General features: G+C 41.3%; 1 long non-coding RNA gene across 1 annotated transcript; it reads right to left on the minus strand.

Moving 5' to 3' along the window:
- Nucleotides 1-3,066: 3,066 nt before the first annotated feature.
- LOC306924193 lies at nucleotides 3,067-5,857 on the minus strand. Its single transcript, XR_013790138.1, has 4 exons — nucleotides 5,802-5,857; nucleotides 3,454-3,534; nucleotides 3,284-3,357; nucleotides 3,067-3,159 (listed from the first exon to the last, which is right to left on the minus strand). It is a non-coding gene; the product is annotated as an uncharacterized lncRNA (long non-coding RNA).
- Nucleotides 5,858-9,909: the final 4,052 nt, after the last annotated feature.

Consider the following 9,909-nt stretch of genomic DNA (forward strand, 5'->3'; position numbering starts at 1 on the left):
AATTGCACGGCAAAACAACGTTGCGTGATCGGACGGAATTTCCCGCATCTGTTTACGCTTCCGTTACGCTTCCGTTACACTCGGCGTATTTCTCCTTTGTGAATGAGGACCAATGAACCTTTGATGGAAGTACGCCTGTAGATGGAGCTCTTGCACCAATCATTAGTCATTAGTTGGGCTTAGAAATCACACTCTACACTACACTACAACTTTATCTGGTGGGGATGACGATAGACAGTGGCCTTGTGGTTAGAGTGTCCGCCCTGAAACTGGGAGGTCGGGGTTCGATCCCTGGCCGGGTCATACCAAAGACTGTAAAGATGGGACCCTGCTTGGCACTCAGCATCAAAGGGTTGGATTGGGGGTCAAATCAACTAATGATTCCCGCACGCTGCGGCTCACCGTTCCAAGAGATGGGTCAAATGCGGAGAACAAATTTCACTGCGGTAACGTCTGTGACTAATCGTACGACTTTGACATTTAAAGGTAGGGCAAGTGATTTTGGTTCAAATCAGTGTTAAAATGCTCTATATTGTGATAGCAGGCTATACTCATTGCTATAGAGCAGTGATTCTCAACCTGTGGTACTAGTACCACTACCAAGGACCTCCTCTGGTGGTACCAGAAATCTTCCTGAGCATGACAAAGGTGGGTAGGGGGGGGAGTTTTGTTGTTGGCTTTGTGCCGAGCACTGCAGACGATGCGTTCACGGATCACAACAAACTAAACGGTGGCAAATGTCTTAAAATGGAACTATAAAAGTGTAAGGATAATATTTTGACCAGCAGCTGAGCAGCAGCTGCTGCACGTAAAAACTGCAGTGGTGGACATCTCAGAGTCAGACGGACCTACAGCGCACTATTGCTCCAGTGAAATGAGTTGACATCCAGGCCGGTGTTGAGGTCCCAGGCTCCCAGCACAAAATAGTGCCGTTCAAATCTCCCTCCTGTGTGAATAGGATGGGATAGGTTAGGTGTACGCTACTGTATTTGTTTGACGTATTTTAACGTCGTAATGGTGGTACCCGGAGAGCCAAATATTTTCTGAGGTGGTACTTGGTGAAAAAAGGTTGAGAACCACTGCTATAGAGTGTTTGTTCGGTAACAGGAGTCTTGTCTCTAAAGCTTTTTATTAAAAGGAAAATGCATTTTCAGGTTGGGATACCAATTTTATCCAATCAGGATAGTGAACGCAGTCAGGATACATATATATATTTTTTAAGTTGTACAGTAAGTGATGACACAAAGAAATGAGCAGACACAATTGGAACTGGAACACTAAATCATTAAGCTGATAAATTGCTACTCTCTCCTGATTGGCTGAAATGTTGTCACCTAGCAGAATGTTGGCTATTTTCTGTTAATTGAACAAACACTATAGCAATGATTACCATCAGACAATAGTGATTTAACCTTTTAACAAAATATTTTTAGTTTTAACCAAAAAATGTCACTTACTGTATACCCTACCTTTAACAATGTTTCAATAGAGAATTAAATTGATATGACTGTTTAAATCTAGCCAATTTTCAATTCTATAAGTTAACAAGTTGAGTTGAAAGAAGAAGAGCAATCCGAGCACTCAAAAAAGGCAAAGAAAATAGGAGAGGGCGGCTGCAAAATCAGGGTGCTTTATTCATAACAAAAAGGTTAAAAAGCCAATATAAAACCAATCGAACCCTACACAGTAGCGTTATTCATTCATGACGGTGTCAGTATAATGCCATGCAGAGCTTGTCAATCTTCATGCCTTAGTGCACACCTCGGTTTCCCTAAACGAAAGAGATTGAGCAAATATTACATAATAACAAATATTACATAATGCGATTGCATTGTTCTTCAGTTATTTCCCGATCTACGGTCCGGGGCCCTAGGTGGTAAATGGGCAAAGATCAGGTGGGGGGGGGGGGGGGGGGGGTGCAATATTTTAAACATGCAGCACAAAATTCATAGCTAAATCCCATACACTATGCAACATCACTGTGAAGCATACTAATAACATTGTTACTAATAAGTATGTTTCAAAGAGTTTCATAAAATTGCAAAAATTGGCAATCCACAAGCTCACAAGACCTTGAATGGCTTTTTTGCTATATCCTACAAGCATAGGGCTTAACCCATTTAGACCTGAGGCCGATTCTAAAATAAAATAAGTCTTCTAAATCCTAAAAGTTTTCTGAAAAACCTATGTTTCTATTTCATGTCAAGGACCCCCGGAATTATCTGTATTTGGCCACGGACCCCCATCTGAAAATATGTTGTTCCAGGCAGGGACCCCCACAGAAGCAAAGATTTGAGTTAAAAATGTTCGCTTCTATATCATGGGTTCCCAAAGTGGGGTCCGGGGACGCCTAGGGGTACTTGAGGGAGTTCCAGGGGGTACCTAGCTCAATTAGAGATAGTTAGGAACCAAATGGACCCTTATTGGTCTGTAACTCAGAGAGTGTACAAATGGAACCAAATGGACCCTAACAGTTCCATTTGTACACTCTGAGTTAAATTTACAGTGGTTTTACTATATAAATTGGGGTACCAAGAGATAGAAATTACATTAAATCGGGGGTCCGTAGCATAATGCGTGTGAAACTGGGGGTCCATGGAATTAATATGTTTCGGAATCACTGCTAGAACCGTAAAAACCCTCCCTTATCGGGGTCACTGCAGGGCATATGTTTTCAAATGGGGGGTCCGTGGCCTAACAAATGTTGATTTGGGGGTCCTTGACACGAAAAAGTTTGGGAACCACTGTTCTATATATATTCAAAGATTTGCGACACATTTTCATGATTTAGAGCCCAGATCTACAAGCTCGGAGCGTGGCACTCGGTGCCGCGCTATGAGCTTGTAGATCTTCTATTTTTCAACAGCTAAAGTATAACATAATGCTTAAAACACCAAAATTAGGTTCCTGTCCAGAATTAAACGGTTAAAACATGTGGTGGGGGTCTCTCAGCCTTTTCAGAAGTGGGGGCTCCTCCAAGGGGAAAAAAAGGTTATAGAAACCAGTATATGTGACATGTTTCTATGGTGTTCAAAAGAGGCACATGATGATGGACAAAATGCTCAACCTGGTTAGTCAGTTTCCATGGCCATCTCTGCATCACCTGAGCAGCAGTCAGTCTCCATAGCAGTGTCTTCATCTTGGAATGGTCTTACTGAGCTACAGATGAACAGAGGATGCATTTAGGGACAACTATTAGTGTTAAATGACCTTTATATATAAATATATATATATATATGGATACAATGAATAATTACAAGAAGTAGTCTGGTATGCCTAATACCTGAAAGATCCCTGGCCTTGATCAAAGGGTGTCAGTGTCAGTGTCAGTGTCAGTGTCAGCGACGCATTGGCTGCCTAGTTAGTAAACAAATAAGATTAACACTAAAATACACAAGAGACTTATTTTTTAAGAGCTTGTTGATTGTGTAATTGAAACCGTGGCAAACTCACCAGAGGCAGGGGAAATGTGTTCTTTCCATCCACCACCACGCCAGGAATTCCATTAGGATTGTCACCGCATTGCACTGGAACCTTCAGTATGAAAAGTTTTTTGTTTTGTATATTAATGCACTGTCATAGGCTTAATGCCATGCCTCTGCTGGTGTCCACAAAGGACTAAGGTTTTTTTGATTGATTGATTGAAAAATGTATTAACAGTTTGCAGAATTACAGTACATTTCAAGCACAAACTCAATACAAAGGCTGTTAACTGTGAGTGGACGACCCAATTAAGCATTACACTTGTTTCCAATAGGGTCCACAATGTTCAATTCATCAAAAACATTTAGAGACGTACAAATAGACACTTCTATATAGACAAAGGACAGAACAGGAATTCATCATAAAGGAGGTAAAAAGGGAAAAGAAACATATACAGTGAGGGAAAAAAGGGGGTGGGCGGTTGGGGGGGATTCACGTTCAGCTACGTTCATTTGTTTGTTTTCTTGGAGGAGCTGCGTTGGGTCCCCAAGTCAGCTCCATGGCCGTACCTTGATCAGGGGTATCCTCTTCCCTGAGCTATAGGCCTAAAGCCTGACCACATACCAACTAGCGCAGAGATGTACACATATATTTTTGAAGTATAAATGTGCCTTAACGGCAAGGCTAGTGGCAGCATAGCATAGCTGCCACTAGCCTAGCCTAGCATAGCATAGCATAGCATAGCATAGCATAGCATAGCATAGCACACCTAAACTTACCAATATGGTTTCAATTTCATCTTGAGCCATAGCTAAAGAAAGTGCAACTACAGTATATAGCTAAACTATATAAACGATAACATTTCAGCAGTATAGCGAGAAAGAGGAGCTTGCTGCTAACATGCTAACATGATATGTTGTCATCCTCCATAACTCGTTTCGCAAGTAGCAAACTATGTCAAACTAAGTACATACAATAATTAATGCATGCAGCTAGTATAAACAACTATGATAATAGCAAGCACTTTGGTAATAAACCATTTTAGCACACATTTGGATACATCTACACGTACTTTTATGTTGAGTTCCATTGCAACAGTCTGATGATAGCGAAGCATGGCTGCCGATACGTGCAACGTAAAATTACGTAGAGCTGCACCACGTGCAATATTCTTAATTATTTTAAGAGTATTTATTTAGGAGTAAAATATTTTTAAAAATCCAATGATTTGGCTACATTCCGCTAGTATTTTATTTTTACTGATTTCTTTGAATTAAATGCTCATTCTATTTGGTTGAATCACTCAGAGAGACGTCAGCCTATTGGACAAGCATTGCTAGTTTAATATTTTATACATTTCAATTACCTTCTGATTATTTAAACAACACATCAGATTGTCATCAGTAAGTGTAATTGTAAGCAATTATTTGGACTACCTCTACCTGACTATACAGTTTTTTGTAAGATTGCATACTATATGTGTTATATTCCCACAGCTGCTGCCCCACATGTTTTATTCTGATCCACGGCACTGTAATGCACAATAATTTACACAAGGTGTCTCTCTACCACCTACTATCTCTTCGTTCACTGTCCAACCTGAAAAAAGCATTTGGTCTAAAGTAGTTTCAGATGCAGTCTCTCTCTCTCCCTTTTTCATGGACAACAAAGAGACGGTCGCGGCCACACAGCCAACTCAAGGTATGGCCACTGAGCCGACTTGGGGACCCAACGCAAGGACAACACAAGAGACGGTCACGGCCACACAGCCAACTCAAGGTACGGCCACGGAGCCGACTTGGGGACCCAACGCAGCTCCTCCAAGGAAAACAAACAAATTAACGTTGCTGAACGTGAATCCCCCCCACCGCCCACCCCTTTTTTCCCCCTCACTGTATATGTTTCTTTTCCCTTTTTACCTCCTTTATGATGAATTCCTGTTCTGTCTATAGAAGTGTCTATTTGTACGTCTCTAAATGTTTTGATGATTTGAACATGGTGGACCCTATTGGAATCAAGTGTAATGCTTAATTGGGTCGTCCACTCACAGTTAACAGCCTTTGTATTGAGTTTGTGCTTGAAATGTACTGTAATTCTGCAAACTGTTAATAAATTCTTCAATCAATCAATCAATCAATCAAATGTCAATCTTCACTGTGCTATCCAAATAAAATCCCCACAAATATATATTATAATGAAGCAAATCTAAAATAAATTCTAAAAACTATAAAAAATGCTTTTGTAAAATGTTTAATATATATATTATTATATTATAATAAAGCAAATCTAAAATAAATTCTAAAAACTATAAAAATGCTTTTGTAAAATGTAGATAGATTGTACTCAAGAAGACAGAAAATTACCCTTTTTTTTTTTACCTTCTTTCCAATCAACTTGCTAAGATTTTGTATCCATTCGAGTTATTGTTGACTCTAGCCATCATGCTCAAAGCACAAGTGACAGCAGCTTCACTTTGACATTGGTTTCTATGCAATAGGCGTAACAAGCTGCACCAATGCCTCTTCTACTTCCTGCTGACTCATTTGACACAAACCATAAAAAGAAAAAGAAAACTCGCCTCCCTCACACTACTACTCCATACTCACAGATCATGGTCTACCCTTAGTCCGTGTGCGTGCGCACACGCACACGCACACACACACACACACACACACACACACACACACACACACACACACACACACACACACACACACACACACACACACACACACACACACACACACACACACACACACACACACACACACACACACACACACAGTAGTGGCCTAATGCCTACTCTGTGTCACTCTGCATGTTTAACTAAGTTTTCTACTGATTAACAGTAGAAATTAAGGATTAACAGTTAGGATTAACAGTCTATTGATTAACAGTTTGCAGAATTATTTTTTTAAGTACAACTCAATACAAAAACTGTTAACAGTGAGTGGACGACACCATAAAGCCTTACACTTGTTTACAATAGGGCCCACCATTTTCAGTTCTCCTAAAGTCTAGCAGTGGTCAGTCTAGCAGTGGTCAGTCTAGTCCAGTCAGTCTAGTTCCCTTTCTTCACCATAACTGCTCATGTGTTGCTGATTAGACATTACAGTACCGACAGCACTTTATTCAGGTTCATAATATACACGTTGTACGGTACACATATGTATGTGTGGGTCAAGTCAACTGTATGACCACAGTGGAAAAGAACATGGCATGACGTTATTGTTAAAGAGGGCAGAACTGGACAAGTAAATAGTTATATTTTTTTGTCAGTTGAGAGAAAGTGTTTCAAAGTGTGTCAAATTACAATAACAACTAAATCATAATAACACTCAACAAGCATAATTCATGGAAACCCTTGATCCTCAGACGACCTCATAGCTCTGATCAAGGTTGATCAGTGTCTATACTATTGCAGGGGTTCTCAACGTTTTTGGCCGGGGACCCCCGAAAATGCTTTGGCAATGTCTCGGGACCCCCGCCCCGCCCCCTCCCGACCCCCAATATAAATTGACTGCTACAATAACCTTAAACCATTTTGGGCGGGAACCCCTTTTGGTGTTTTAAGCATTGTTATAATTTAGCTATTTAAAAATAGCAGATCTACAAGCTCATAGCGCGCCACCGAGTGGCGCGCTATGAGCTTGTAGGTCTGCTATTTTTGAAAAATCGTGAACAAAAAATAAAAAAAATAAATCTTTTTATTTATTTATTTTTAAAAATAATTTGGGGACCCCCTAAAATAATTTGGCGACCCCCCGAGGGGTCGCGACCCACGGGTTGAGAACCCCTGTACTATTGTGACACTGCATTCCTTTAAATCCTGCATGGCCTTCATGAATCATGTACTTAATTATCTGTTTTGAATCTCAGGTACGTTTCCATTGATGCTCATCAACATAGAGTACTGCAGTACCACACTTTATTGGACTGACACCAACTATTTAAGCTACGTTGACAAACACAAAACTAGTTTAGCTTGTATAACTTCCTGTCTCCTCATGTCCCCAAGTAACACTGTTCTCTGAAAGGTCATCTGCAATAACCTAATATGAAGTATACTGCAGTGCGTACCCATTCACCTTTGCAGCTAAGTGTCCCTTTCTCGGACTGCAACTGTACTTACTGTATAAATCCCATTTATTGAAATCCCAAACATGGAATATACTTGGACCATGCATTATGCCACATATAATGCCTGTCTCAGGACAGCCACCTTCCAGTATACAGTGGATAACTTCCCAGTCTTGCTGGGTAAGTTAATTGGGTAACTATATAGCTAACTACTTTAACCCTGACATCCCAATTTTGGGCATGTCATTATAGGCTAAGAAGAAAGGACAATTGCTGATCTACAAGGTCACAACATGCCGTAATGTGTTGTGAGCTTGTAGATCGGCTTTTCCCCAGAAATACATTTTGATAAGTGACTTATTTTAAATTGTGTAGCACAGTGGAATAGAGTAGACACTATGGCCCTCATTTATCAATTGAGTGTAAAATCTGCCCCAAATTCGAGTGTAGGTTTCGTAGTACACCCACGTCGCCACGGCATTTATAAAGTGATCGCAAACAGCTGATCCTTCCTTAATTTCGTTCCGACGTTAATAAATGTGACGGCTGAAATCTATCTGGCACGCCCTATGAAATCATAGCCTGGCTAATAAGCCAGACTCAAATCACACTGTCGTGTGGTATTTGAGTCTGGAGATGCTGTGTATGGATCTTGTTTCCCGGGGGGCGGGTTCAAACATTTTCTCTTTGATACAATTGGTCAGAGCTACTGTCAGTCAAAGGTCTCAAGCATTGAACGTCACTGTACCAAAGCCCGCCCATATTGCATACCGTGTCCCGATTGGCCACACCAGTTCTCTGGTGTAGGAAATGGGCGTACAATTGAGCCTCTCCAGACCGTAATCCGCCGGCAGGCAATTTTTTTTTGCCAACGGCTGATTCGGTCTGGCTTATTAGCCAGGCTAATGAAATCAAGCCTCGCCCTCGTTTTTGCGACATGAAGGTTACAGGAAAAACTTGCTGCCCGCCTCACCCCCCTCTCTCATGACGCACATGCAAATAAGGAACGAACACCTGCATGAATTAAATAAAGCTGTAGGCCTAGGTCTGTTCTCCTCTCGCCTCGCTTGCCTTTCTGGTTAGTAAACCACAGCATGCAAGCCGCCTTTGTTTTAAATGCTAATTTTCCCAGTCAATCATTTGATCCATGCTACGCGCCTGCTGTGTGTTGTTAGTTGTAGGCTACTGTTGTAGCCTATATTAAATTATTAAAGTCTTTATTCATTTAATATACAACAAGATATATCAGTGAACGAAAACCTGAACCTGTGAACCATGAATTAAATAACAAATAGGCGCGCACACACACTGCTGTTTTGCAAATAGCATCTCCTCCCTCCTGTCCTGTCTGTCTGTCTGTCTCTATCACTGTGGTGGTCCGTCCATGACACCGTGACCATGCACGTTTATGACAATCTATTTAGATTGCCTCGTGAGTCACTGCAGTGGCTGGGCTGTCAACTGTCAATTATATGAATGTGCTGCCTAAACCAGCCTCATGTAGGCCTACATGGCACTGGCACTGGTGGACTGGCTGGGTTAGCCTATCTCCGATGCGGTCCCCTCGACTTCCCTGCACTGGCACGCCGGCACGGCACATTTGGCATTCGAGCGACACGTCGGGTTTATCCTTTTTGTTTGTCCTGGCTCACGTTCAAGTTTTTGCGGAAATGGTAAATGCCGGAAATTATTTTGGCGTACGCCGAGTTGATAAATGAGGGCCTATGACACGTCAAGAGTCAATTAGTACTGTAGGCTATACATTTGTGTTCTGGTAATCTCATTGATCACTTGTTTTGCATGTCCGTGGCAAAAATAAAACATTCATGGAAATGTCCATCACATTCACAAGCTGGCATAGTGATGCCCCCGGGTGCAGATAGCTGCTGTACTATCATGGTTATTGGTGGTGGCGGCAATACTAATAATGTTAGTCTGGATATATCAAATCCTGTGTTGAGGATCACACAAGAATAGCATGCAACAAAATAACACCCAAACCAGACAATTAATTAAAAGGTTTCATAATTACAGTCTGCTTGAGGTGTAATGCAGCTTTAAACAAAATAGCAGACGATGATATGATATGATATAGTACTTTATTGTCAGTTCACACTGAAATTTGTCTTGCGACACAGCAGCCAAGTATGCAGAACAGTGACACTGGTACAGACAGACAGTGGTACTGGTACATATCTGAACTAATCTTCTCCTCCTACAGTGCGTGTCAAACACAATAATCCACATAGCCGAAGAAGCATCATGGTTTTGTTATGCGTACACACCCATGGTACTGTGCCAACACGCCCCCACACACACACACACACACACACACACACACACACACACACACACACACACACACACACACACACACACACACACTCACTTACAGGGTATATTAGC

This window comes from Electrona antarctica (genome assembly GCF_951216825.1).
Source record: "Electrona antarctica genome assembly, chromosome: 6".
Classification (NCBI taxonomy): Eukaryota; Metazoa; Chordata; class Actinopteri; order Myctophiformes; family Myctophidae; genus Electrona; species Electrona antarctica.